The sequence below is a fragment of the Macadamia integrifolia genome, unplaced genomic scaffold (assembly GCF_013358625.1).
Source record: "Macadamia integrifolia cultivar HAES 741 unplaced genomic scaffold, SCU_Mint_v3 scaffold1023, whole genome shotgun sequence".
Lineage (NCBI taxonomy): Eukaryota > Viridiplantae > Streptophyta > Magnoliopsida > Proteales > Proteaceae > Macadamia > Macadamia integrifolia.
Window position 1 is genome coordinate 1 of NW_024868057.1, and position 6,604 is coordinate 6,604.

Here is a 6,604-nt window from a genome sequence, read left to right on the forward strand (position 1 = left end):
TGAACACATATTCACACAAAACACAAAGATTTAATGAGGTTCACACACTGATGTGGTGTGGTACGTCCTCGGGCGAAGAAGAAAGTAATTCACTACATTGGAAGAAGATTACAATGGAGATCTCTCAGGAATACTCAAGCTCACGGCAAGAACACTCACCCAGAATTCCTAAAAATGAAAAACCCCAAATCTCACATTACTTGTTCAACAAGACGATAGTACATATATATAGTCCTCCAAAACAAGTCGATTCATCAGGTCACAGCCAATCATTCCCTCTTACCCCTCTTGTATGCTTGAGTAAAGTTCCATTGGCCAGTTCATTGGGAATTAACAATAAAAATAATTTAAAAAAAAAAAAAAAGGAATTCGGCCATGCTGGCCACAGAGTTCCTCACACAAACACACACACACAGATCACCATAAAAGCTACTGAAAACCAGTGAACTACAATCTGAAACCATGAAACCAAAAACTACGAGTCCGAAAACCAAAACTTGAAACCTGTGACCAATGAAGCTCCACAAAGCCTTCTTTGAAACCAAACCCAAAATCTAAAACCTAGGATCCCTAGAAATCCCAGTTCATAGCCAAAGTTTATTGCTATTTTCAAGTTATCTCATCGAAGTTAACGTATTGTTTTAGAGAAGCTAATGTCATTGTTGATTTCCTTGTTAAAACAGCAGCTAAATTAGGATTGTCGGAAACTTCTCCAAATCTTCCATACAATATTTAGGAAGGGGTGGTTAGAAATTCCCAAGATAGACCTCGATATCGGTTTTGTTATTGGCTGCTGAGTGCCCCCTGCTGATGGCAATGCCGAACTTAACTATCTTGCAAAGGTAGTCATAAAAGTCATGTCATCTACCAAACTTTCCTTGACTAATTAAAATAAAATTTGCACCTTTTATAATTAGGAAAATTTTTCTATGAAGGGTGATGTAAACATGGAACTTTTGTAATGTCACTTGAAAGAGTAATGTGGCAATTCCTACCATTGGATGTCTAGGGATTCATATTAATTGGCCACAAATCAAATTTAAGACAAAAAAATTAATCATTTATAGTGTATACCAAAAGGAAAAAAATCAATCACAATTCTTCCCTATATATAGACACACTTCCATGAATGTACATGAACCCTCTTACTTATACATGCACCAATCAGTAATTCTAAACATTTTAGGCCTTTATTTTACCATTTGCCGACTTCTATTACGTAGAAGTTTTATATGTGAGCAAGGTACTTATGCAATTGCACTAGACTATGATCCAGTATAATCAAGAGTCTAAAAGACCCACAAGGAGCAAGTGGCAATCCAATGAACTGAAAATGACCTTTAGATGGTTATATTATGGGTCCTTTTTTTATTATTTATTTGGCTATTATTGTCTCCAACCTAAATTATCAGCCCAACAAGTGGTGGTGAAGTTAGGATAAAGGATTAGTAGTAGAATAGATTCTTATTTTGAGTTCTATTAAATCAAGTCAATATAAAAGAATGATTAGGAGTTTTTTTATGAGTCTAATTTGAGATTTGAAAAGGTTATACATATGTAATTTCCTCCCATTAGATAGAGATGAATTGATGATAGAAATTAGCAGAGTTTTTCACTGTCGAATTCTTCAATAGTGGGTGAATTCTTTTCTTCTCTTCTTCCTACTCTAGTTTTGAACATTATTTTATATCAGGTGTTATCTCTTCAAGCATTTCTTTTTTGGGTCTTCTAAGCGTTATTATAGCTAGTATAGTGTAACACTTCATTGTTTGCCATTTGGCAGTATATGGGTTAGTCCATGTGATAAAGGACCCCCTACACATTCATCTAAATGGCCAAATTTTAGTCCAAAGTAAGCAAGGAAAGTTGTTCAGTTTCTAATTCAAAGATTTATTAAAATTACCAAAATGCCATCAAATGGAGATGAATATAAAATATAAAATGGCTTCTTTAATTTGTAATTTACTGATTTCCACTACTTTTTTTTTTTTTTTGGATGAAACTACATCCTCTACTCATTTAAGCGGAGATTATATCAATAAGATGGTTACCTGGTCATCTATCACATGAACTAATCTATGCATTGTCACATGGCAAATAGTGAAGTGTTATACTTACCCTTATTTTTTTATATCTCATAAATTCGAATCTAATATTCTTCTTGTTTCTTGTTAGATATTATTTCTAAGAATTATATTTGGCTATTGATTTCTAAACAGTTCCTCAAATCTGAACATCCATGTTAATTTGCAATAATTCTCGATCAGTTCTTACTATTCTGAATCGTAGATAGGTCGGATCATCTATAAATTCTAATTAGATTTTCAAGGTTCACATATGAATTGATATATTCTCTACTATTTTCAAATCTTTAATAATCCTTATTGTAGGGACCTTAGAATCTACCTATCCAAAATAAAAAAACATTTCATCAGTGTGGCATCCTAGGAGAACCAATGCCCATCAGAAAAATCAAGGTTGAGTCTTGCCATCTATGAAAAGCAGTACCGATTAAATCTGATTTTCTGTTTAATTACCTTTTAAAATATGTAGGTAGCTCGCTTCATTTATCCAACTTGGTAGTTGATAACTAGACAACCCTAATTAGGAATTTAAATAAACTGGAAAGCAAAAGGGTAAGTTTGGAAATTAACTGGCTATATTTGGATGCCAAGAAGAGAATAGAGAAAAAAAAAAAATTTTTAAATAAAATTTTTGAATTTTAAGATAAGGGATAAATTATTTTTTCTCTTATTATGATTTTTTTTTCTTTTCTTTTCTTTTCTCGACATCTAAAGATAGCCTAATTCTCGTGATTTTCAGAAATAGTTGTGTTATAGCTGCTTATCAAACATGCTATTATCTGGTCTTTGAACGATGACATACATGACAATAGCAACAATAAACTAAGCCTTATCCCAACTTAATAGGGTCGGTTACATGGATTTAACAAAACAAAGTAGAAAAAACTGAGATCTAAGCAAAAAAAAATGGGGAATTAAGAGATGCATAAATGAGGGGAAGGAAATGAGGTGAGAAATGAAAACGAAAATGGAGGAGAAAAAAAAATGAAGAACGGAAGAGGCATAGCCCAGCAAGTTAGGAGAATCTCCGCTAAATTGGATCGGCAACATGAATCATTGCTTTCCAATAAACTCTATCTGAGGTAAGGGTGTCAAATTGGAACTGAAACCGAAAATCGAATCCAGTTTCGGACCAAATAACCTGAACCGAATCCAACCCATTATAATATGGTTAACTCCTGGATCTAACATAAGTATTTATAATTCTGTTCGGTCCAGATCTAGATTTATGCCAAGAACCGTCGGATCTAATCAAAATCGGACCGAATAACTTAATACCACTTTTTCCTCTTTAACTAAAAACTTGACATAACTTATATGGAAACCCGACATAATTAATCACCTAAATGATAAATCATCTTATAGAGTTACAGTTATACTCCAACAGTAAAACTCTCTTTCTTTCTTCTTTTTTTTTTTTTTTTTTTTTTTTTTTAATACTTTTTGTTGCCTTAGGACTCATGAACCGTGAGTTAAATAATCTACTTAACTGTGATTAGCATAATAGCGACTCTTTATCTCAGACAAAATTGCAGTGGCTCAAAGCATCCCTTCTTCCTTTTCTCTCGATTTTCTGATGGCCAATTGGTCGATTCTTCTCAACAACATTACAGCAGGTCGGTTTTCCATCTCCTACAATGTTGCATTAGTTTGATTTTTATTCTCCAACAACATTGCAACTTTTTTATGAACTTTCTTATCTTTCTGATGTATGTGTTTTTTCTTGAAACAGAACTTGAAAATTATTGTTGTTTATCTATAGATATGATGTTGGGACTCATCCAATCTGCCACATTGCAGATAATGGGTCATTGAGCTAGGGACCTTTGCCCTTATTTATTGCTTGTTCCTGAATAGGAACCAAAACCAGATCGGAACCGGACCGATTGGGTACGAGTATCAATTTTCAGAACCGAGATGGGACTTGATCCGGTTTTGGATCACACTAACAGTCCTTGGAACCAAAACCAGAACTAGACCGAATACCTAGTTCCGGACCGATTGACACCCTTAATTCGATGTCATACTTGGTACAAGACCCAAACTATATATGTCATGTCTCATGACTTTTCTCATGGTCTTGTACGGTGGCATACAAGATCATTTCTACATTGTTGGCGGTCAAACGTCTTAGAACTTTTCTCGCGAGGTGTATGTCTCCCTTCCAATTTGCTTTTCTTTCAGGGCGACAAATTACCAATAAAATTATTATTACCCGGGAGATATTTCATTTAATGAAGAAGAGTAGGAGCAAAACAGGTTGGGTAGCAATCAAACTGGACATGTCCAAGTCTTACGATTGGCTTAATATTTTCAGAGGTTTGGTGCGATATGATTAGTGCACTAATTTCTTCGGTTTCACTTTCCATTAAGCTTCAAGATTCTAGCTATAAATTGTTTGAAGCCTTTCAAGGAATTAGACAGAGAAGCCCCATTTGTCTATACCTTATTATTTTAGTTATGGAAAATCTGTTCTGAGGGATTAAGATTACTCGAGGTGCCCTAAAAAATTCTCACATTCTCTTTATGGATGAAACCCTTTTATTTTGTAGAGCTTTTTTACAATCTATTCAAGCGATTCTTGAAGTTTTCAGGATTTCTCTGGTCAGAAGGTCAATTTTGAGAAAAGCAAGCTTAACTTCAGCAAAGGTACCCCTCTGTACCAGAAGAGCATTTGTCTATATATAATATATATTAATGGTATTTTTCAGGATTTCTCTGGTCAAAAGGTGAATTTTGGGTGAGTTGGGAATTAGATGAAATCTTGTCCACAATATATATTAATAGAATTTTCTAGTGCTCATCCCTCAATTCTGGTTTTACAGGGAGCACACAAGAGTCAGAGGTTTGGCGATCGTCGAAGGAGTGTTGTATGCACAGCAATTAGGAGCTATCGACATCATTGTTTGGACTGACTCTGTAGATGGTATCAATCTCTTCAGGAAGAGCAAAGTGAAATATGTTATTAATTTGGGAGTTTATAAAATTTAACATGATCAAACGATGTAGAAATAGGGTTCATCTGGCTCACCAGTTAGCCACTGAGGCTAGAACTGATCAAAATCTATACTCAAATGTTTAGTTCCCTGTCTCCCATTCTTTAGTTTTTGAAAATTTTTTGTGATTAATATTTTTTGGGTTACAAAGTAGCTAGGGTGATACGAGGGGGTGAGAATAGATGTGGGAAAAGAGGCTGGAAATGAGACAGGCCACAAATGCTCTATCGCACTCTGAACTAACCAATGCACCAAAAAGTTGACTAAAAGAAGGAAAAAATCATTTTATTATTAACGCGAATAGGGATAGAGGGTTTCATAAAAGGTAGCATGACTTTTGCACTAACATAGAAACCAATGGAAACACACATGAAAACATCAATAGGTGTAGATGTTCCGCCTTTCATGTGGGGCGACGATCATTTTTCCCTCCCATATGTCTTGGGGCTGGGGCCATGCTGCTTTTTTTTTTTCCAATTATTATTATTATTATTATTCAAAAGAGCCTATCGATGGCAGAAATGCACTTCTCAGCACAAAAACACTCCCGGCCCTGATGCAGAAACCTTGCTAGATGAGACTGTTGGTTCCATGATTTTTGCCGCACAATAATTATTAAAAGAGTCTCTATCTAGAGTAGAGTAGGTTTCTTGGTTGGAACTGGACTAAGGTGGGGCTCACAGTATCATAGAATGTGGATCAGGTTCTCGTATGGACTAATCCACATAGATGGAATCCATTGGATTAGCCTCATACGAGAATGGTTCTCCTACGAGGACTTGATCCGCTCTCATCATCAAATGCATATAACCCTCATGGTGGCAAGGTCTCAAGTATTTGAAATCAAATGTTATGGACGTCAGGATTAAGAACTATAGTCACAACCAAGGATTTAGTACTTGGGTATTGGGTTAGCAAATACTGATACGATACTGATTTTGGATCGGTTCATATCGGTCCAAAATCCAAATCAATCAATTTTTTTAATTAAAAATAAGTTTTTCTTTTTTCTTTTTTCTTTACCCCTGTTTCAATATCGATATCTGGTCTCAACTAATATCGATATGATATGGTCGATATGACCGATCTAATATCAATACCTAAAATTAACGGTGTCAATGGGTCAGTTTCGATCAGTTTTGATCCAGGTTGGATCCTTTTTTGTGTGGGAAAGGTAAAATTGAAACCAACCAACAAGGAAATTTTTGTTATGTTTTGATTTCAGTTTTGATGTAGTTAGGTTTCGATTTGGCTTTCCTTTCTTGTATTAGCTTGTAATCGGGTTGATTTCACTTTTATGTGTGATTTAGCTTTGATTTTCCATACAAACAAATACAAAAGTAAGCAAATTTTGGTTTTTTTTTTTATTATTATTGAATTTTAGAGTTTTTGCCTAGTTCTGGTTTGGTTTCAGGTTCATTCGGTTTGGTTTTGGACTTACAATATCTCAAATCAAAACCGACCCAATAAACCTTGGTTTGATTTGGTTCAAATAATTTTTTATTCGATTCGACCGATGTTATC